The sequence below is a fragment of the Camelus bactrianus genome, chromosome 34 (assembly GCF_048773025.1).
Source record: "Camelus bactrianus isolate YW-2024 breed Bactrian camel chromosome 34, ASM4877302v1, whole genome shotgun sequence".
NCBI classification, from domain to species: domain Eukaryota; kingdom Metazoa; phylum Chordata; class Mammalia; order Artiodactyla; family Camelidae; genus Camelus; species Camelus bactrianus.
Genome location: NC_133572.1, coordinates 10,042,844 through 10,065,765, shown reverse-complemented (window position 1 = coordinate 10,065,765; position 22,922 = coordinate 10,042,844). Strand labels below are relative to the sequence as shown.

Here is a 22,922-nt window from a genome sequence, read left to right as displayed (position 1 = left end):
TACACTGTGAAATCACCACCACAGTCAAGCTAATTAACATTATTTACCATTTTATATATTTACCATTTTCTTTTTTGTTTTCATTTTGTTTTGTGTGTGTGTGTGTGTGTGTACTGAAAACATTTAAAATCTACTCTCTGAGCAAATTTCAGGTATACAACAGAGCACTGTTAACTACAGTCACACTGCTGTGCGAAAGATCTCCAGGACCTCCCCATCCTGTTTAACAAAATTTTATACTCCAATTGCTACTGATTAAAGGACTTTTGGATCTCTACAAGAAAAGTTGGGACTGAAACATGAATGGAATACCAGAGGACATTCCCCTTAAAAACTAGTTTTTAGTACAATTCCTCACCAAAGGTTAGAACCCACGAGGTCGGCTCTCACACATCCCAGACACCACCTGCCAGAGGTCCCTACAAATCATCTCCTGGAGAATGTAACAGGGTTACTTCTCTCACAGTATCAGCCTCCACTGCTAAAAATATCCTTAGTGGTCATAAAATTATCCAGCCCCATAGTTAATCCAGCCACAGAATTTGCCTCTGTGACCTCCCATGGTAATGAATTATATAAGTGACTATCTCATTTTATTAGCACTTAATTTGCTACTCTTTAATTTCATCAAATAACCCTTGTTCTCATATTATGGGGTCTGGGGAAAAGAAAGGACTGATTGGCCTTTGTTATGTCCTTCATAATTTTTAATATTTTATTCGAGTACCCTTTAGCGTGTCCCTTCCAGGAGAAGTGATTCTAAGGCACACAATCTCATCAGGACCATAGAAGATTCTCTTATGTACAAGTGCCTTTGGGGAGAGCAGGCATGAAGCCGTAACTGGAAGGTGATAATACTCTTTTCTGAAAACTCTCCCGTGAAGAAAATCCCACTGTTCCTCCTCGTATGTCATTTTAGTGGCTTTCAAGCCCTTCCGTCAGTTACAAATCTGTTCTCAAATACTCTTCTCACAATTGATAAATTTTTTTTTTCTTGTTTAAGTCTCAGTAGAGACAGAGATCATCTTCCCTGCAAATCCACTCTGGAGCCTTTCCATCACTTCCATTTGTGTTTACAGATGTCCCTGTACATCTTCACAATATCCCGAAAACGTGTAACACCCAACAACAACTTGATTAGAAGACGTTTATTTTTTATTTTGATTTTACCTTTGTTCCTAATGGAGGAAAATCATGATACTTCATTAGAGGCTTTCCCAAATTGGGAAAAGTTCAAGATAGATTCCATTTCCCCTGTTTCCTCTCTTCATCCTGTCTGTTTTTATATCTGATTATACCACCGAGATCTGTGCCTCAGTGTTGTCTCCAAACAGGTGTTTCGTGATACATACTTGTGGAGCACATCTTCCATCCCAGGGTCTTTTTCTCAGTACCTCCTCCTCTTGTAGGCACCAGCTCGTCTATTATTTCTGTGCTATTTATTTTCAGTTCTGATTTGTCACTTCCCAGGAACCAGTTGCAAGTGTCTAGCACAGAAACAGTTGCTCAATAAAGCCCCCCTGCATCACAGAAAATTTATTTTTTTTTACCACAGACACTGAAACTAGTGATGTATCAACTTGATGGTGTTTAGTCTCCCAACCTTGGAAAAGGTCAGCTTTGCTTAAAAAATGACACTGAGGCACAGAGTTGGGTTAATAAAGTATCATTAAAATTACTTTCACTTGTTCCTTTTCACTTTTTATAATGTGCATACTAGGAGATTTTGATTAAGAGTAGGTAGACCAGTAAGACGGCTACTACTGCTGCAGCCCAGGTGTCAGCAAACACAATGCTGCCCTGGGGCATTTCACCACACTGAAACTTTCACGACTGACCCTTGGCCACAGAGCTCTTCCACAAGGCCAGCCTAACACAACTGCACGGTGCCAGCCAGAAATGATGACATTAGAATGCCACTGTTACTGCTCCCATAGAAAAGATCACCAGAACCCTAGCACCATGGGCCACCAGGCAGAACCTACTACATGAATCCTCCATGACACCAACATCATACCTGGGCAGGAAGGGCCCACACTTTAGAGAGTCTGTTCTGGCCCACCCACAGCAGTGCCCTTCCCCACAGGTAAGGAATCTGGGGGGCCAAGAGCACAGACTTCCTTTAAGATCACATTCCCCCTGTGGTCCATGCTCAAGGTGCACAAGACCCCAGAATTTCCAGGCCAAATGGCGCTAAGCCTACTTACAGAGTCTGTGGGGGTCTCCATCCCAAAGTCAACAGCTTAAACTTAATATATGAGACAGAGAAAGGACTTTCTTCCCGGAAAGCTTATAAATGCAAGTCTGACTATGAACTACATTTATTCATTCATTCAACTAACATAAAAGGGATACCACCATGATGCCAGCACTGCTGAAGACTATGTAGATTTAGTAGTGAATGAAAAAACAAATCCTTACTCTCACAGAGCTTTTTCTAATGTGAAGAGACAGAAACATAAATGCATATTGGTCCTCACCATGGTAACCTCACCTGGTTCGGCCAAGACATGCCCAGTGTACACCCCCTGTCCCATCTGGCTTAGCATTTGTCTTGTATATGTCATTTATTTTTTTAAACAAACTTAAAACAAATCAGGATGGGTTGGGCAGATTCCAGCTTCTACCATGGTCTCCGGTAATAGTGTGTGAGAGGCAAGTGCAGTGAACAGAGATTTTGCTTGGATAGGTGGTTCACTTGTAGGAGCCAAAACTTGGTCTCTTCTCCACCCTCCCAGACATAAAACTAACACTACCAGCATGGAGGATATACACTGATAACAGAGATGTAGCAGCAGTATTTGTGGCTAGCGACAGCTAACTCCCTCCAGTCTTGGGTGGTGGCAGGAGAAATATGCATGCTCTTGGGCCTGTGAACATAGCAGCTGGTTGTGCTCCGACCTGAGCCCAAGACTGCAAGAGACCCAGACGCAGTATGTCAGCCAGCAGTCAGCACGGCCTGAGAAGTGTGAGGACCTGCAGGTTAGCTGACCATGGAACATGTGTGGGGCGTCTCTAGATTCCTGGAGGACCGCCAAATGAAAGCAGTGTTTGTATCATTTTTATATTCCATAAATCTAAAACCATGTCTTGGGGGTTAGGCTTTCTTATTTTGCAAAAAATAAAAATCTACCAGCAATGAGCTCAAAAAAGTACATTTAATGTAAAATTAAATACTGAATTTCCATTTCTCAGAAAAGTTGACGATCTATAATTTGCACAAAATGCTTTTTTTCAACATTTGTCACATGCCAAGATATCTCTACAGAGATATCACTGACTCTAAAACCCAAATCTGCTAGCCAGCATTCGTATCTGCATCAGAAATTAGCAGTTATGTTGAGAAGCCTGTGAAGATGGCAATTTAACACAGCCTCAGAAGATAGTCACATAGAACTCTGAAGCACGCCTTGTCACTTAGATAAAATAAGTATTCTGAACAGTGCTTGTTTTTACATCCAAAATTCCTAGTGTATGTAAGTGTATGTATATGAAGTAAAGTAGTAGTTTTTAGTTTGTTGGCTCCAGAAGAACTTTACAAACAACTAGAAATTATCACTTTGTATCAGTCATGGGTTCTTCAAAGAGAAAAGTCAGTTAAGTTAACTCAAATATTGGCTCATTTTAAAAATCTGATTTATTAAATCAAAGAAAAAAAGTTTTGAGGTCTATTTTGTTGAAGGCAGAACACCTGACGTTACTGTAACCACAACTGTGAATTCAGTTAAAGAGGTGAGCACTGAACACATATTATCTGATTCTGCAGATGACACAGATGCAAATTTTGTTGGAGTGTAGCATCACAATAAAAACAATGTTCTTATAAAGAAACTTAGGGAGCAGAAATATACCTGGATCTGGCTGTGACAGACACATAATTTATAATTTCATCCAAATAAGCTACCATATTCTAACAATCAAAGTCCGAGCTATCGCTGTCAAACTTTAAATATTTTATATATACACAGAATAAGTGAACTACCCAATCTCTGTGAGAAAGCTGATGTTTAATTAAAAATAAACACTTCTTCCTGGCAGTGTGCACTCTCTCTTTGCTGGTTATCATCAGCTGAATGTTAGAAACATTTGACTCTTTGAAGAGTAAGAACCATTTTGTCAATCACGCTAAGCTGATACACAGCGACCAGTCTTGAACTTTTTTATTAATAAGATCTTTAAATGTTGGTTTTATTTTTTTTTTCAAAATCAGTTGAACATCTTTTTTTTTTAAACCTATTAAGTAAATAAAAACCCAAAGCCTGTGGCATTTTGAAACTCAGTGAACTACCATTACTGTTCACAGTGGTTTGTAAATGTTGCAAACAAGAAGGCGCTGAAGTTTATCCCTCTACAAAAGAGAGGATTTGAACAAATTAAATAAGGAGATTCCAGCTAGTGTACAACTTAATTTTAAAATTGTAAAATTGTACTTTGGAGTATCCCAAGTTATCTGTCTTGATTATTATCTACTGCAGTGTAACAAACCACCCCAAAATGTCATGCCTAAAAACACCAACCCTTTTACTCTTTCTCCTGGTTCTGCCGGTTGACTGGGGCTGGGCCGAGTGGCTCTGCTCACTTGAGATGTCGTGTGTCCACAGCCAGATGGCACCGGGGGCTGGAACCCGTGAGGTGGCTTCACTCACGTGTTGGGTGCCTTAGAGGGAGCAGCAGGAGACTGGGCTCTGCTGGGACACAAGGCGTCCTTCTCTCTCTGTGTAGGCCCAGAACATCCCCCTCTCCACATGCCTTCTCCAGCAGGGTAGCTGAACTCCTGACAGCAGCTCCGGGCTCCCGAAGCCATAAAAGCAGCTATCACCACCTCTGCCATGTTCTGTTGGTTAACGTGAGTCTCAGGGAGAACCTGAATCCATGCAGCAGAGGACATCAAGACACCCAACCCGAGACCTGGTCCATCCTGGAGACTGGCTACCACAAGCTCCTATTTTAAACTGCATACACTTACATTTTGTCCTGGAAAGAAATTAAAGGCTCTACACCCAATTCCAATGTGGGGAAAAGGGTTTCCTATACACTAAGCAATGCTCCAGACACCAGCTGGGTGTCCCACAATTCAACTCGATTCTGACACTATCTACCCAGAGGTGATATTATCAGATTCCCCAGGTTAAGGGCTCAGTCCCACAGACGGCCCAACCTCCTGCCGCACCCTCCTTTAGACCCTGGTTACAAGTCCAGGTTATCACCTGTGCTCTACCTACCACTGGAGGTTCCAATGACCCGCTCCTTGGATTCGATTAATTTGCTAGAGTAGTTCACAGGACTCAGAAACATTTTACTTACTAGACTATCAGTTTACTATAAAAGGCTAGAACTCAGAAACAGCCAGATGAAGGGGATGCAAAGGGAAAGATATGGGGAAAGGGTGAGGAGCTTCCGTGTCCTCTCCAAGCGAGCCCCTCCCTGAGACTCCATGTGATCACCAACAGGGAACCTCTCCAAACCCCAGTCTTTTCCCTTTTTATGAAGGCCTCAAAACAAAGGCACGATTGATTAAATCACTGGCCATAGGCGATTAAACTCAACCTCTGGCCCCTCTCCCTAACCCAGAGGTTGGCTGAGAGGTGGGAGTGAAAGTTCCAACCCGCTAATCATGTGGCTGGTTCTCCAGGCAACAAGTCCCCATCCTTAGGTGAGGTCCAAAAGTCACCTCATTAACATAACAATACACCATTACAGCTCTCATCGCTTAGGAAATCCAAAGAGTTTCAGGAGCTCTATGCCAAGAAGAGTGGACGAACACCAAGCGTATATTTCTTATTATAACTCACAGCATCACAGAAATGAAACTGAGAAGGCCTCTGATTTTTTTACAGTATATAAATCTAGCAGAACATTCAAAAGAATAAAAACTGAAACATCTTATTTGACAAGTTCTGTCTTATAAAAATATATATTATTTTGCCTCAGAATGGAGCAAAATGCATTAACTGTGAAGCTATTTGTGCCAAAATATTTACACATTTCAATATTAAAAAATATGAAAATTGAGAATACTCTCCACTTACAGAATGTGTTCTAAGTTTACCAAGTACCTTCAGCACCTATAAATACTTTCTCAATTAAAAATATGTTCCACAAAGAAAAATCAATTGAAGGTGTCAAGAATTAAAAATTTAAGAAACGTAAAATGCAACATAAAAAACAACTGCTGAACATTTTAGTACTTTAAGAAATTGAAAAAATTATTCTTCAAATACCTCCAATGACATATCAGAGATTGATACAGCTAAGAAACTAAAGCTAAGTAATAATTCAACTTACATTGTTTTATAATGCTGAAATAATATGAATACATTTTTTATTTTGATGCACTTGAAAATATCTTTTAGAGTGAATTTGTTTACAAGTTTTGAACAGTTACTATATCTTGAATAGAAGGTTCACAAAAAAATAAAAACAATTTGCCAATCACTCAACCTTTTTCAATTATACCATTTTAAGGTTTTTTTAGTGCCCCTTTTCACTGTCAGAAGTATTTCATTTGAATGCTAGGTCATCCTTATCAAAAATCCAACTCAAGCCTTGTTTTGTGCCTCAAGATATGATATAAAATATACAGCATCACTTGTGCAGCTCTCTTACCAGAAATGTTCATCTGAGTCTCACCAAGGTTCAGATATGTGATGGTTAGTTTTATGTGTCAACTTGACTGGGTCACGAGGTGCCTCGATCTGGTTAAAAATTACCTCCCAGTGTCTCTTGCGAGGGTGTTTATAGTCAGCATTAACGCTTGAATTGGTAGACCCAGTAAAACATCTAGCCCTCCCCAAGGTGGACGGGCCTCATCCAACCTGCTGAAGCCCTGAACAGAATACAAGGCTGAGAAGGAAAGAATTCTCCTTCTGTCTGACCATCTTAGAGCTGGGACACCACTCTTCCCCTGGCTTCACACTTGGACTTGGAACTACGCCACATGCTCTCCTGGGGTCTCCAGCTTGCCAACTGCAGGTGTTGGACTTCTCAGTCTCCAACTCACGTGAGCCAATCCTTATATTAAGTCTCCACCCCGCTATGCTCTCTCCCTCTAACTTGCCAACCATGGGGGTAATACACTTTGGAAGTGGAACCCCAGCCCCAGTCAAACCTTCAGGTCAGTCTGGACTGACAACTTGACTGCAACCACCTTGAGAGACCCCCAGTCCAGAACCACACAGCTAAACCACTCCCAAATTTCTGACCCACAGCAACTGTGAGACTTGACATGTGTTTTGTTGATATTTCAGGTTATTAAGTTTTGCACTAATTTTCTTTGTAGCAATAAACCACATACAGAAACCAATATGAAAAGCTTGTGATAGCAAACTGCTACCCGAGTATAAAATGGTAGGCTAAGAGTTACTTTTTTTTTCCTTCCCAAACCCTAAAATGTAAACATTTAACACTTCACTAATACAAATGTGTACACCAAATTACACTGAAACTCACTTATGGAAGTATATAAAAACTAAACTATACATTTAAGAATGGAACACTTTACTCTGTGTGTGTGTGTGTATAATGCCAATATATATTATATATATATATAATGCCTTGCTAAGTCTGTATGTTTGTGCTCCCACCCCCGCCTCAATTCGTATGTATGTTGAAATTTAATCCCCAAAATAATGGTATTTGGAGGTGGGGCCCTCAGGAGGTGACCAGGTCATGAGGATGGAGCTCTCATGGGTAGGATTAGTGCCCTTATAAAAGAGACTCCAGAAAGATCCCCATCCCCTTTGCTCTGTGAAGTGTCAGTGAAAAGACAGCCACCAATGAAGAAGCTGGTCCTTATCAAACATCAAATCTGTCGGCACCTTGATCGTGGACTTCCCAGCTTCCAGAACTGTGAGAAACAAATTTCTGGGTTTTATCTATTTTGTTTGTTTGTTTTCACAGAATGCTCCACAAATCTGCATGTCATCCTTTTACAGCAGCCGTGCTAATCTTCTCCATATTGTTCCAATTTTAGTATATGTGCTGTTGAAGCAAGCACTGAATTTCTGTTTTTTTATAAGCTACATATTCTACGGTATTTCTGTTAGAGCAGCCTGAACAGACCAAGACATACCTCATCTAAATTCCTTTTTAAAAATTACAGTGAAACTACAGGTTAAAACAGCAACAGGTGCCCATGTTTTTAAATTCACCTCCATTCATTTACAAACCTAACAAATTTTTCACTTTTCAAAATATCTTTAACTTCATGTCTGTCAACTGCTTTTCTTTTTGGGAGGAGGAGAGGCAATTAGGTTTATTTATTCATTTACTTAATTTATTTTAACGGCAGTACTTGGGTTTGAACCCAGGACTTTGTGCACGCTAAGCATGCGCTCTACCACTGAGCTATACTTCCCCCTCCCACCCCCATCAACTGTTTTTCTAAGCTCTCCTCCAAAGAGTTCTGTTAGCACTGAAAATATTATTTGCCATAATAAAACTGTCAACCAATGACTGACCTCTCTGTGGAACAAAGAACAGCTTTTCTCTTGTACTCTTTTTGGCTATTGTTTAAATACATTTAAATCTATGAAAAAAAGCAATACTTTTTACTCTGTTGGCATTTTTCTTAAACTCTTAGGGGAAGCATTATCAAAAGGTTTTTCAGAAACTAAGTATTTCTCCAGGTTCCCAGTATGAAGCACTTCGTGAACTAGTTCAAGGAAACTCTTAACCTGCCAGATTGGGACCATACAGTTTTCCTCAGCAATCCACCTATCAAAGCTGTGTGAGATATGTACTCTTGGCTTGAATCAAGAAATCAAAGAAAGAGGCAGTTTAAATATCCAATAGTTTCCCACCCATTTCGTTTTTAATTTACTAGTGCTCCAAGTGAGTTTATTATAAAACTTTAACAGCACGGTGGTAACACAACCGAACCCACAGGCCATCTACTGAGGCCTTGTACTGGACGGCCAAGGGTGGAGAGTCACAGGAACACAAGGGGCTCGTGATACACAGCACTGCCCCTGAAAAAAGGAATTCTCAATTCTGGTTCTGTGATATGGGCATCACTGGATTTGGAGTTGGAAAACCATGGACAACTGTTTATGGACACTGACTCTGTGCCAGACACCTGTTAACTATCTTACAATGTTTTATAGTACAGCTGGTGTGAAGATGCTGTCCTCTCTGATTAACTTAACCGCCAGGTTAGAAAGCCATCGCTGACAAGGAGGAAAGAACCAGCCAGCTTGGTGTGACAGTCATCATTCAATGGATCTGAGCAGTAGCGCCAAACAGAAGACATGACAGTGCAGAACAAGTCAGGAGACTGGGTTCTGGCTCCAACTCTGTGACTATGAGAAGACTAGGCCGGCCATGAAAGGTTTCAACAAGACTACTGGCCCAGACAGATGAGCAGAAATTAACTACAAGTCAAGGAGATGAAAGACATTTCAAATATTGGGTATAATAAGAACAAAGATCAATCTGGGAATGGTGACAGCCTGTTCACAGACCAATAACAATGGCTAAAAGTTGTGTTTGGGAGTAAAGATATGGTGGCATGGGTAAGGTGTTATCACAGAGAATCATGAAATTTAGACAGAGGACTCCAGACTTGAAAGACAGGAAAATGACTATTAATTTATATAAGACAGAATGGAAAGTGGGAAAAACCACAGCCAAGCTGCTCAAGAAACTAACTTCTTTTCTCATCCATAAGAAGCAACTCCTCACCCACTAAAGTTTTATCATGAGATTGCAGCAATTCAGTTCCATCTTCAGACTCTACTTCTAATTCTAGTTCTCTTGTGATTTCCACCACATCAGCAGTTACTTCTTCCACTCAGGAGGAAGTCTCGGACCCCTCAAAGTCATCCATGAGGGTTGGAATCATCTTATTCCAAATTCCTGTGAATCTTGACATTTGGACCCCTTCCCATGAATCACAAAAGTAATTATTTTCCAGAAGGTTTTCAATTTACTCTGCCCAGATCCATCATAGGAATTACTATTCACTGCAGCCTTACAAAATGTGGTTCTTAAATAATACTCGAAAGTCAGAATTACTCCTTAATCCATGGGCAATAGAATGGATGTATAATTAGACATGAAAATAACACTAGTCTCACTGTACATCTCCATCAGAGCTCTTGGGTGACCAGGTGCACTGTCAGTGAGCAGTCATGTTTTGAAAGGAATCTTTTCTTCTAAGCAATAGGTCTCAACACTGGGCTTAAAATATTCAGTAAATCATGGAGACAGGCTGTCATCCAGACTTTGTTGTTCCATTTATAGAGCACAGGCAGAGCACATTTAGCATAATTCAGAATAGCAAATGAGCACTGGCTTCAACCTAAAGTCACCAGCAGCATTAACTCCTAACAAGAGAGTCAGCCCATCCTTTGAAGCTTTGAAACCAGGCATTGACTTCTCCTCTCTAGTTACGAAAGTCCTAAATGGCATCTTCTTGCAACAGAAGGCTGTTTCATCTACACGGAAAATCTGCTGTTTAGTGCAGCGCCTTCACTGATGATCTGAGCTAGATCTTCTGGACACCTTGCTGCAGCTTCTACACCAGCCCTTGCTAATTCACCTTGCACTTTTCTGTTACTGAGACGACTTCTTTCCTTAAACCTCATGAACCAACCACTGCTCGCTTCAAACCTTTCTTCTGCAGCTTCTGCACCTCTGTCAGCCTTCCCAGAACTGAATAGAGGTTGGGCCTTGCTCTGGACTACACTTTCACTTAAGGGAATGCTGTAGCTGGCTGGATCTTCTATCCAGACCGCTACAACCTGCTCCACATCAGCAATAAGGCTGTTTCGCTTTTTTATCATTAGTGTATTCACTGGAGCAGCACTTTTACTTTCCTTCAAGAACTTTCCCTTTGCATTCACAGCTTGGTTGCTTGGTGCAAGATGCCTAGCATGTGGCCTGTCTCCGCTTCCAACATGCCATCCTCACTAAGCTTCATCATTTCCACCTTTTGATTTACAGTGAGAGACTCACAACTCTTCCTTTCACTTGAATGCTTAGAGGCCATTACAGAGCTATTAATTTGGCCTGATTTCAATACTGCTGTATCTTAGGGAATAGGGAGGTCTGAGGAGAGGGTGAGAGGGGGGAATAGTCAGTTGGGGAGCAGTCAGAACACACCCAACATTTATCAGTGAAGTTCACAGTCTTATATGGGTGCAGCTTGTGGTGCCCCCGAACAACTACAGTAGTAACATCAAAGATCACTGATCACAGATCACCACAATGAATATAATACTAATGAAATGGCTTGAAATATTGTGAGAATTACCAAAATGTGACACAGGGACAAGAAATCAGCAAATACTTTTGGAAAATGGTGCCCATAGACTCGGCCAATGCACAGTTGTCACGAACCTTCAATCTGTAAAAAGCACAACTTCGGCAAAGTGCAATAAAATAAGGCATTCCTGTGTTTCACCTTCCCTCTATTTCAGAAATGTCATTAGAAAGTATACCATTCTACTCCTAAAGGTGCAGCTTATCTTTTCTTACAGACCGCCAGGAGTTACCCTCTGGACTTAACATACGGATTTACATTCTGAATGACATCTGCCATATCCCAGATGCTTTGCTTTGTAAGGAGAGGAGAAAAAAAAAAATCTCAGAGGCAAGAAGACAAAAAGACCTTCAGTTTCTTTTATGCTCTACCAGGCCTATTTTCGCCTTTATGAAAGAGACTCACTCTATTAGCCTAAATCAAGTTCTTCAGCCTGTCTACACCTGTTACTTTGCCAGACAAAGCGAGATAGGAATCTACATGGGTTTATATATGCTTTCCAGACGAATTAACATCTTAACAGACAAATTCCCCATATTATGACACTTCATTGCCAAGGCCTTGGTTATACCACTAAACATGCTCAGAAAGCTACACCATGAGACTTACTAAACCACATTTGGATTTCCAAATACTTAGCCTTTCAATTCAGTGTACTCTGGGAAAACTAATCAGAGTTTCTCCAAGCTCCTAGATGTGCCTGGTGTTCAGAAAGAATCATTAGACTTCAGAGAAATTCATCAAGAAGCTAGAAAACACTGGCCCCCTGTTGGGTAAAGATCCATCTCTCAATCCTTCGAGAAGATTTCATCAATTATTCCAAGAGCTAAGAGCTTCAGAGAAAACCTATTTAACTCTTTCCTCTCGATGACAGACTTGATGACAGACTCTCCTAAATTTAAATCTGAAAATGTCCCCAAATGCCCTGGGCAATTTTTTTTTTAAGTTCATAGTATAAATCAATAGAAAACATGATTCATAAAGTTGCTACTCGTGCAGGCTACTGTGTGAGTCACACAAGTTACTGTGAGTCTACAAGGATATTTACTTGCTAAAACCAACCTGCACATGACTAACCCCATCAAAATATCATAAACATAATTGAAAGGCTACAGCAGAGAACTAAAAATAGTAACAAAACCACTCCACTTAAATAAATAAGGATGTTAAGCCGCAAAAAAGGGAAGAATAAATATGTTAATGGAACTTTATGGTTATATAAAACTTGTCCTCATTTTTCCTAAAAGCCATTCCACCATTACTACTGTCCAGTACTCAAAGTCCTTCTGCTCTCATACCATCCCACTTACCCATGAACTTAAGACAATATATGACCGCTCTCAGGAACATGCACTTTTATGTTTTATCCCTAAGGTAAGACACAGTAAATTATGAATTACATATTTGGGCAGGGGTGTTAACTTATTTCCTAATGTTTATGAGTTCATATTATTCTGGACGCTTAAACCTTTTAGGCAAATGCTTTTTAAAAAATGACCTACTGAGAATCACTACAAATTTGCTATTAAAATTTGTATATTTGAATTTTGAAACCAGTGTCTACTTTTCCCAAAAATATATTGCTGTTCTCAAGTAATAGTGTATGAGCACCTGTCTATGATGACTTACGTAAAAGAGCCACAGGATGGCACCAGTGAGACTTACCCAATGAATACTCTATAGTCTGGCTACTCAACAGCTTTCAAAAGTGCTGATCACCCACAAAAAAAATTTAGAAAAATGAAAGAACTAGGGTGGATAACTTCCCAGGTGGGGGAAGCCCCTCAGTGATAATTTTTAATACATTTCCATACGAAGGAAAGCAAATCACCATAAAGGTAGTATTGAATCCATCTCTTATTTCAACCCCATTATACTCCAGCGTACACTGGGGCTACTGGCCCCTTTGAACTTCTCCCTCAGAACCCAGTGCAATATTCCAGTCAGCAGACACCCTTGTTCACAATCAGTTGCTCTTTGGCTTTAAGGTCAGAACTTTCCAACATTCCTCTTATATCTTGTGTACAGAGAAGGGTAAACAATCCTTACTGTAGCCAGGACACCCCGGGCACCATGCCAGCTGCTCTACACGTAACGCGTCATTTAACCTTCACTCTGTGACCTAGCTCTCATTCGCCACAATTTTTAGGTGTGGAAACTCCAAAATCATAGGTAGACGAATCAGGATTCGAATCCCAGGCAGTCTGACTTTAAAAAAGAGGCTCTATTTCACTAAGAGGGTAACCATCCCAACACATATATTTATTTGCAGGAAAGTTTAATCTGGGTAGTCTAGAACTACATAACCAAATTCTCAAACTGGGGCAAGAGATGATCCTTTGAAACCAAAGTGAACTAACTTTTGAAAGAAAAATAAAAATTAAAAAAGAAATATTTACTCATGTAGCTACTATATGTATCATACATGCCTTATATCATCTTCTGACCACCCTTTGATTTACGGAAAATATCTTATGCTTTCCAGATCCCTGCACGCCAGAGTCCCATGCTCTCCAGTAATGCTTTTAACTGCGTTTATTAATATATATTTTAATTGAAGTACAGTTGATTCACAATGTTGTGTTAGTTTCACGTGTATAGCAAAAGTGATAGTTATACATACAAATATATATATATATTCTTCTCCAGATACTTTTCCATTATAGGTTTTTTTGTTTGTTTGTTTGTTTTTTATATATAATTTTTTTTCTGTACCTGTCAATTTATTTAGGATAGCCTGTAGAATTGGAATTGTTGGCTCAAGTATACATTTGATACATTTTACATTTGATATATTCCAGAAAACTGGCTACCTATAAAAGTTGACAATTTACAATCTGAGTAATAATGCCCATTTTCCTAATCTTTGCCAACAGTGAATATCATGATCTTTTTAATCTTTGCCAAGCTACCTATTATAAGTTATTATAAGATACTGAACATAGTTCCCTGTGCTATACAGAAGGTACTTGTTATTTATCTATTTTATATATAGTAGTATGTATCTGTTAATCTCAAACTCCTAATTTATCCCTCTGTCCCCTTCCCTTTTCCCTTTGGTAACTATAGTTTGTTTCCTATGTTTGTGAGTCTAAATACATATATTTATTTAAATACACACAGAAAGAACTTGGGATGGAGGTGGAGCCCTTAAATAGAAGGCATCTAACATGGGCTCGAGCTGACACTGCCTCCCCCAGTAAACAAACCAACCCCCGCCACATTATGCAGCACAATGACTGCCAACGTTGTCTGGGAATCTCTTTTCCAAACAGAATTTGCGTGGCAAACACCACCTGCTGGGTGCTGATTCCAAACACTGCTTCTCACAGCAGCACCTGATCTCCTTCTGCAACTTCTCGGGAAGTAGTTCTTTTGTGGCACAGGCTTTTGACCAGGGGGCTGGTTTCCCCAGTGCTTTGGGATGCTTGGTGACAGGTCATCAAAAATTTTAAAGCACCATCACTCCTCCTTTAAACAAGAAGCTATCGATGTGCCAGCTCAGAAGCCAGTCTGAGTTAGCCCTACAAGAGCATCCGCGCAGCCACGCGCATTGGGCGGCACGCCCCCTGGGGTGTGCCCAGGAACACAGGCCTCCCACAGCCCCCTCTGGGACGTGAAGCCCCTGGAAGAGTCACGTGACTGAGTCAGCTCACTACAGGGGCTGGTCTTGTCCAGTTTTCACAGACAAGGCTATTCCCGTCTGCAGAGGAGGATTTAACAGCTACAGATCTAGAAGGCTGAGAGGCCTTTGTGAGGTCAGCTCTGCCAAATACAGAGTGGAGCGAAGTCAAAAGGGCAAGATTTCAGGAATAGCAAAGAAGGCTGCCTGCCACCCAATACTCCCTAAGGTTAAGTATTTCAAATTGCACAATTAAAGTGTCAGTCCTTGGTACTTACTAAAGTTACCTTTCCTAGGAAAAAGCAGTTCTTTACACCATCCATCTCTCACATCGGTGGGAAGGGAGTTTTCTGTTCCTCCCCAAGACAGCTTTTAAAAGAGGGGAAAGGCACCCTCCAAGTAGACAGCTCAGTGGGGAAATGCTTGCAGCAAGAGGCAGGTGTCCCCAGAAGCAAAACTTCCCCTGCCTCATAAGGAGTATCCCTAACGCCAGCTGACCCTCAGTTACCCGGGGGCTAACAACCCAAACAGGTTGTTCTAGGCCACCGGCCTTTTCCTGGCTTCACCGCTTGCCCATGGCATGTCCGTCACATAGTCTTGGTTTACTCCCAGTTCTAGAAACCTCGATGCTTTCTTTCTAGCCCAGTACATACTCAAAAGAGCAAACCAGCAGGTAGAAATCTCTGTAGAAGAGTAACAACCCAATCACAGGAGAGGAATCAAAAAATTTGTTGAAAACACACTCAGTGAACCAAAAAGGCAGGGCAGCCCAGCCACTTGATTGGACAAAAGTGTCTCTAAAAGCCTCAGGAGTCCATTTATACCTTTTATTACTAAAAGTTGGTATTTACTGAGTACTTAACGATCCTGAGTGCTTATAAGTGCTTACATGCTTGGGATAAGATGGGGCAATTTTAATTTCCTTCTCTGTATTTATACATATTTTAAAAATTTCTATGATGACTCTATATGACCTTTATAATTAGGAAAAAATCTCTTAAGGATACTTAATTTTAGGAAAATGTCCTACATGGCCTAAGTTTTAAACATTTTTTTTTTCATGCTTGAAAGAGTAAAGGTTACACACATTGATTCATTCTGCAAAGTTTGCAGATAGTATGCCTCTTATGCAGGAGTTATTGTCTTTGGTGTTAAGGAACAGGGAATCGATATCATGAAAAGGAAAGTTACAGAGAAAAAAATCAAAATAATTAACTGTTAAAAGACATCTACTAAACAAGAAGAATAAAGGAAGGTTCCATGAAAGTGGAAGAATTTAAGCTTGACCTCCAAAGAGGAAGGGGAAGGGGGACAGAAATGAGCCAAATGACCCAGGACCCTCAGAGAGAGAGGGAGCAAGCTGTCTGGCTTGGCACACCAGGCACTGCACATTCCTAGAGAAGACAGTTGATGCTTCTTCACTCGTTCATTGAACAAACACTAATAAAAACAATTACGTGCCCCAGGAAACCTACTGCTCTAAGTGACATGTGGGACATACAGACCTAACAGACACAGATGCTACCCTCAAGCAGCTTGTTAAGAAAGCATCACTATGACAATGCAAACACAAGACAGAAATCAGCAGGTGCCTCAAGAAAAGGCAGAGGACCTCGGGAGCTGAGTGGTGAACGGTCCAGCAGAAGAGATAAACCAAGCTTTTATGGGGGAGGTGAAATAACCAAAGCAGTATTTAAGGAAGATTACTGGCATAATGGCTACCATTTATTGGTCACTCATCAAGCTAAGGGTGATTTAACTGTATTTCTCATTGAATATTCATACTAATTCTGCCATGAAGGCATTAGTTCCATTTTATAGATGAGGAAACTAAAGCTGAGAGATTAAATTACTTGTCTAAGGTCACACAGCACACATCAGGGCTAAGACTCAAACAGGTCTCTATGCTTCCAAACACAAGTTATTTCTAGGATGCTGTAAATTCAATCTTTGCAGTGAAAAACATATTTATTTAATTCAACTATTTGACATACAATTTTAACAGAATTTAAAAGACATTTCCAGTCCTGTCAGAATTCCTAACTAGCTCAACTCATTCATCACTCCCTGACAGCACTATTTGATTGTCCCCACGAACTCAACCATTCCTTTCTGCTAATAACGGTGAATACATTACTTTGACTAAGTCAGATTATATACTTTTTCATGAAACAGAAATGCTTCCTAAAGGAGCCAAATAATCAAGATCACTAATGTGAGAAGATAAATGTAATTTGTTCTACTTAAACAAACAAGGAAAAGTTTCACCAAATGTGGATTTTCCATGGGCAGATGAGAAAAGACCACTGGTAGAGAAATCAGCTACGTTTAAGGCCACTGTTATGACTTAGGTGTGTAGTAAAATGAGCAAAGCGTAGGAATAGAAGAAAAAAGGAAGGGGTGAGCCTACAAGATATTTTTTTATGAAAGAAACATTAAGACTATAAATCAATACTCTGCCATCCAGAGGAATGATTACAAAATAAAAGGCTCTGCTTACATAAAAGACTTATGAAGTCAAGATGCACATCCAAGAAACATCTAGAGAGAGGAAAAACAGCATAGAACAATGTATTCAATCATGTTCAATCATCACAGACTTGGGGGAAATGTAAACTGATCACCGGAACTTGGAGCCTTGAAAGCCAGAGAGGACTATGATGACCAAAGAAGGAAGGAAAAGGTATGAATTCTAAGCACAGGGGATATCACACAGACCCACAGTTCCACAGAATGGTAATTCTAGGTGATGACCAGAAGACTCAAAGAACCTCAGAACCAGAAGGATTCTCAGAGATCACGCATCTGTATTTTGTTTTGTTTTTTAAATAAACTTCACTTTTTAGAGAAGTTTGAGGTTCACAGCAAAGTTGGAAAATACAGTGACGTTCCACAGACCCCCTGCCCCACACATGCACAGCTTACCTGTGATCAACATCCCCCCACACCAACACACAGAGTGGTACATTTGTTACAACAGACAAGCTACACTGTCATACGTCTGTTTCACAGATACGGAAAGTACAAGCCAGTGCACCAGAGTCCCCTTCCCAAGGTCACATGGCCAGGTGCTGTCAGAGCAAGGATCAAAATGCCTAGGTCCCCATCCTGTATCCTCTCCAGGTAAACCACGATGCACTCAGTGAAACATACATGGGGAAGTACAGATCCCCTGACAGTCATTCCTCAAGATGCTTAATTTCACTTGGCCTGTAAAAGTACTGTTGGCACCAAAAGGATCTAACTTTCTTTTGGAAGCAGAGAGAACTCTGCTTTTCTCTGAGGCATCTTCTGTATTATTAGCACCAATGACTACTGCCTGGAGTCGACCTGCTATCACTGCAACCCACAGTTTGTCTATATTATGTAATTACTAGTGTAATATTACGACCAGTCAAACAGAAAATTCATCTGCAGACTGAACTGTGACTTTTTCTTCCTGGAGCCAGATTTAAGGAGGTATTTCCGCTGATAAAAACCCTTACTAGACCTTTGCCTTGCTCAACAGATTTCCCACAATATTTTTACATGATTATCCAAAGGTTAGTAATAAATACAAAGTTGCCGGGTTCATCATTTGAAACAGGGCAACTGTATACCCTGAGGATGAGCAAAGTCTGTTTCCCTCGGCAGGAGTAAAGCTTTGTGCTTTCCCAGTGACGTTTTAAAGTTTGAACAAAGAAGTTTCTCAAAGACCGGGCCTCCCACCTTCCAATGCCCTCATCTCTTTCACAAAGACGCGGATCAGGCTGAGTACACAGTAGGTACACGTATGTGCTGGACAGAAGGGTTTCAGATTATAATAATGATTCCCTCCTGATGAGTCAAAAAAGGTTTTTAAAGGAAAATATGCTCTGCTTATAAAGATACAGGACTAAAATGTTTCTTGTTTCTTCTTTGGAAAATTTTCAGAAAGCATTTAAGTTTCTCCCAAATTACCGAAGAACAAAAAAATCTCCCCCAAAACACCAAAATACACAGATCTGGAGCTACTTCCCCAAACACAAAGATAAAGAGGATTGTCCCCTTCCTCCCTGAGTCCACAATATAAAATCAAATCTTCAAGGAAATACAAATAAGTTCTTTTTTTTCCACCAGAAAATCAACTGAATTACTCTTTCTGGTAGACAATACTGAAACTTCAGGTCCTGGGAACTCCTTAGGGTCTGTCCCCTCCGGTCTCTGAAACCATGGAGAAGTTACTCCCATGTCAGTTTCCAAAACCATCATGTACAGCACAGTTTGACTATATTTTTCCATTAGCCATTGGCATTATTTGACTAAAACGTGCTCCATTTCAGATACAATGCACTTTTCAGATATATGTGCCTACTCAGCTGCCTTACACTCCTGATTTCTCCAGTATGCCTCTGCAACATGCTTCAACACGTTTCTTCACGTATTTCAACCAATAAATAATAGGCTGAATTCTCCCCAACTCTGCCTACAGAACCTTTGCAAACCAAATATTTAAAAATATGACATATAAAAACATAACATATAAAGATATAAAATAAAGGTAAAAGTGACAGAGAAAGGATTTGTCAAAAAAAAATAATATAGCTGTCCCTCAGTATCCACAAGGTTGGTCCCAGGAGCCTCGAGGACGCCAAAATCTGCAGATGCTCAAATATCTTACAGAAAAATGGCATAGTACAGTCCACCCTCCGCGGACGCAGAACCTGCAGATACAGAGGACCAACTGTATACAGGAACTGAAGATTCTCTGAATCTCTAATTAATCTGGGTCCCTATACGGCTTACTGCAGGCATCTGGATCTGCAGGGTTAAGAACCAACCACCTGGGAAGCTTGTGAAAACGCAGACTCCTGGGTTTATTCTCTAAGTGGGACAGTTAAAGCACCTGTGGTGTGGTGCTCAAGAATCTGCATTTTTAATAAGCATCTCAGGTGATTCTGATTTAGGGCCAGTGCCCAGCCAAGCTCCCAGGAAGCCAACAGCAGGAGAGGCAATGCAATGTACTGGAATAAATCAGTAAAGAGAGAGAGTCAGCCTGGTCTCAACATCAGTGCTACCTCCAATCAGCTGTGTGACTGCAGGTTTACCTCCCAAGGTCCCTGCTCACTCCCCTGTAACACAAGGGTGTCGGACTGACAGCTAAGATGCCTTCCTGCTATGAAACTGTAACATGTTTTTTTTTTTTTCTAAAAAGGTAGCTTTATAAATGTGGACACTATTTTCCTAGAAAACAGTGTTTGACATATTCGTAAGTAATGTTTATTCAAGGATCTCTACATCAGAGATAAAAGGTCTGTATACCTTTAACATGCCAGACACGTAGTTCAAAGCCAAATGTTAGACACTGAATGTAATCTCACACACACACACACACACAAACTGGTACCTGGTGGCCGTGGGGCAGGAGTTTGTGTCCACTAGGCGTTCAGTTCAAAATCTTACCTGAACCTGGATTACGAGAACGGTTAATTTTGATATTTTCATCAGACATTAAAGACCACAATCTTGACATCATTAACCACATTCCAGGAGAACCAAAGCGCAGCTTAAGTGGCACCTTTTTAGGAAGTAATTACGAGAGGCTGCTCTTATCTCAGACTTTGCTTTAGGGGCGGGAAGTCTGACTCTACAAAGAGAGTCAGAAGCTGCAGCCCGGAGAGTCTCAACATTCAAAAAATCTGTATAGTTTGCTAGAGCAGAGATGAAACATTTCGGTTTCCAGGGAACTGCCTGCTCTGGCTGAGGCAGGCTGACGACAGACACCTCGGCAGACACGCACACGACACACACCAAAGTTAACCGAACACGTTCAAAGTGCCTTTTTATGACTTTAACTCAAAGATGAACACATTTCAAGGTGACCCAATCCTCAAGTGACAGGCAGTGTTTTAAAAGGGCCAGCGCTCTCCACTTAAACCATTTCTAGTGACAAGTCTGGATGCATCCTTGGGGGCCCTCTCCGCAGCTCAATTACCCGCCTTGCTTTCCAGGCAGACACATCCCATTTCAAATGAGCGCTTGAAGTTCATCTTCCCTCCTAACAATTAACAGCCACAGAGCTTAGATGCTTTGAAAAAAAAAAATTCTTGTTTTAACTTAGCAGGCATCACGGAGGACTTTTAATTATTTAATTATACAGCAAACCTAAATGCTTATTTTATAGTTCTTTCCACTCATCAAAAGAGTATGAGAAAAATAAAACACAGCCTCATCACTCATGCTCATAAGCAAACAGTAAAAGACTTCTCAGGTAAAATCAAAGTTCATGTTCAGAAAAGGACACCCAATTTAAAATCTAAAAGCGTACATAATCGTTATTGACTGTGTGTGTGAACTTCACACATAAAACATGAAAGTTTTTTTTCTTCTTTCTTCACTGAACTATTACTCTTAGCCATTACAGAAAGAGAAGATTAATTAGACTAGAAATCTCAAAACTGGGTTTGGAAAATAGCTCATGAAACATGCCAGGCTGTTTTGAGTCAGTTCCTTTGCAGAAACTACTGTCAAAAATATCCTTTCCAAAAAACCTCCCCTGGCCTATTTGTAAATTCCCCAGTAACTTTCTAACCCGACTACTTCTGTGAGGTCACTTGTGTCGTACTGTGATGCTCCAAGGGCATGGAGACCAGGCAGAGCTCCCTGTCAATCCCAGCCATCACCATGGCCAACAAGGAACAGCACTCTACTTTGTCTTTTTTTTTTATGTGTATAAATTTATAATATATAAAAACAAATTTTAAAAATAAATTCTGAACCCCCTTCCCTTCCTGAACAACTGTCCCAATTCCCTACCCCGAGGGGGATGGGGGGTAGGTGAGCAAGGAAGTCATTTGAGCCGGGTGGGGAGGGGGAGCCACTGTGGTCCAAAGTGGGGTGCAGGAGCCCAACAAGCAAGGGGGGCCTCATGCCCAGAGGAAGGCCAGAGTCCAATCACAACACAGAGAGTGCCTGCACAAAGGGGCTGCCAGACATGGGAGTCAAGACAAGCAGGATAGTAGGGAGGGCATAGCTGGTAGAGCATGTGCTTAGCATGCACGAGGTCCTGGGTTCAATCCACCCTTAAAATAAATAAACCTAATTAACCCCCCCAAAAGACAAGCAGGATATAGAGGCTATCCACATGGAGGGGCAGCCTGGCCCACAGTGCCACAGACTTGCTAGGGGCATCAGTGTGGGCAGTAGCCTGGTGCAGGCAGTCACAGCCCAGGCAGGATGAAGGTGCTCAGCTCAGGGTGTCAGAACCTGAGAAAGTCAAGAAGAATGTCTACTGGGGGTGGGGTATGTACAGCCTGGCACATGGAGGGTTTCAAATATGCAAAGGGGAAAAAACAGAATAAATCCATGGTGTTGGACTGGAATCAGAGCTAGTAGTGTGAATACATCGTTTTCACCATATAGAGATATAGACAGATGATAAGTAGCCAGATACAGAAGTAGATGTGTGTGCAGGTGTGTGTGTGTGTACACAGTGTATGCATTCTCCAGCTCTGCCAAGTAAGGGTCTTAGGAACAGAGACACTCCAGTCTACTGTTTCTACAGCTCAAATCGTGGCTTCTATACACCATTATCCGCTCAAAGAAAACATTCCTCAGAGAAAGAGCTGATTTCAGTGCTGGGGCAGGGAAAGCATAAGATAAACCTGGAACATCCTGTTAAACCAAACAAGAAAGAAGTACTTCAAAAATCATGGGGCATGTAAAAAAGAGAGAAGCCAGGCTGAGGGGGCTCCCCTTAGCAAAATCTGAAACAGCCTAAATATTATATAATAATAGTAACAATTATAACCCATTGGGAAAAAAATAGGAAAACTCAAATAGATACTAATACAAACAAACAAAAATAAATTGAAAGTTTGCAGAGGGACAGGATACTTAGCATCAAAGCACCATCCCACAAAATACACATGAACTACAAAAGTTACAAAGCAACTTTACAGTGGGGAAGCCTAGAAGACACCACTGAATTGAGTGACCAAAATGAACATCAATGAAACAAATCAATGTCACGTGCTACCTAACAGGATGCAGTGAGAAGAACACAGAATCATTTCTGTG

At 40.8% G+C, this 22,922-nt stretch overlaps 1 protein-coding gene and 1 non-coding gene across 3 annotated transcripts in view; both read right to left on the bottom strand.

The window, feature by feature from the left end:
- Positions 1-22,922, bottom strand: part of DERA (deoxyribose-phosphate aldolase) — an 82,332-nt gene that overhangs the window by 53,833 nt on the left and 5,577 nt on the right. The gene's annotated exons all lie outside the window — the stretch shown is intronic.
- On the bottom strand, positions 7,890-7,996 carry LOC123614477 (U6 spliceosomal RNA). The gene has a single exon (XR_006721888.1). It is a non-coding gene; the product is annotated as a U6 spliceosomal RNA (small nuclear RNA).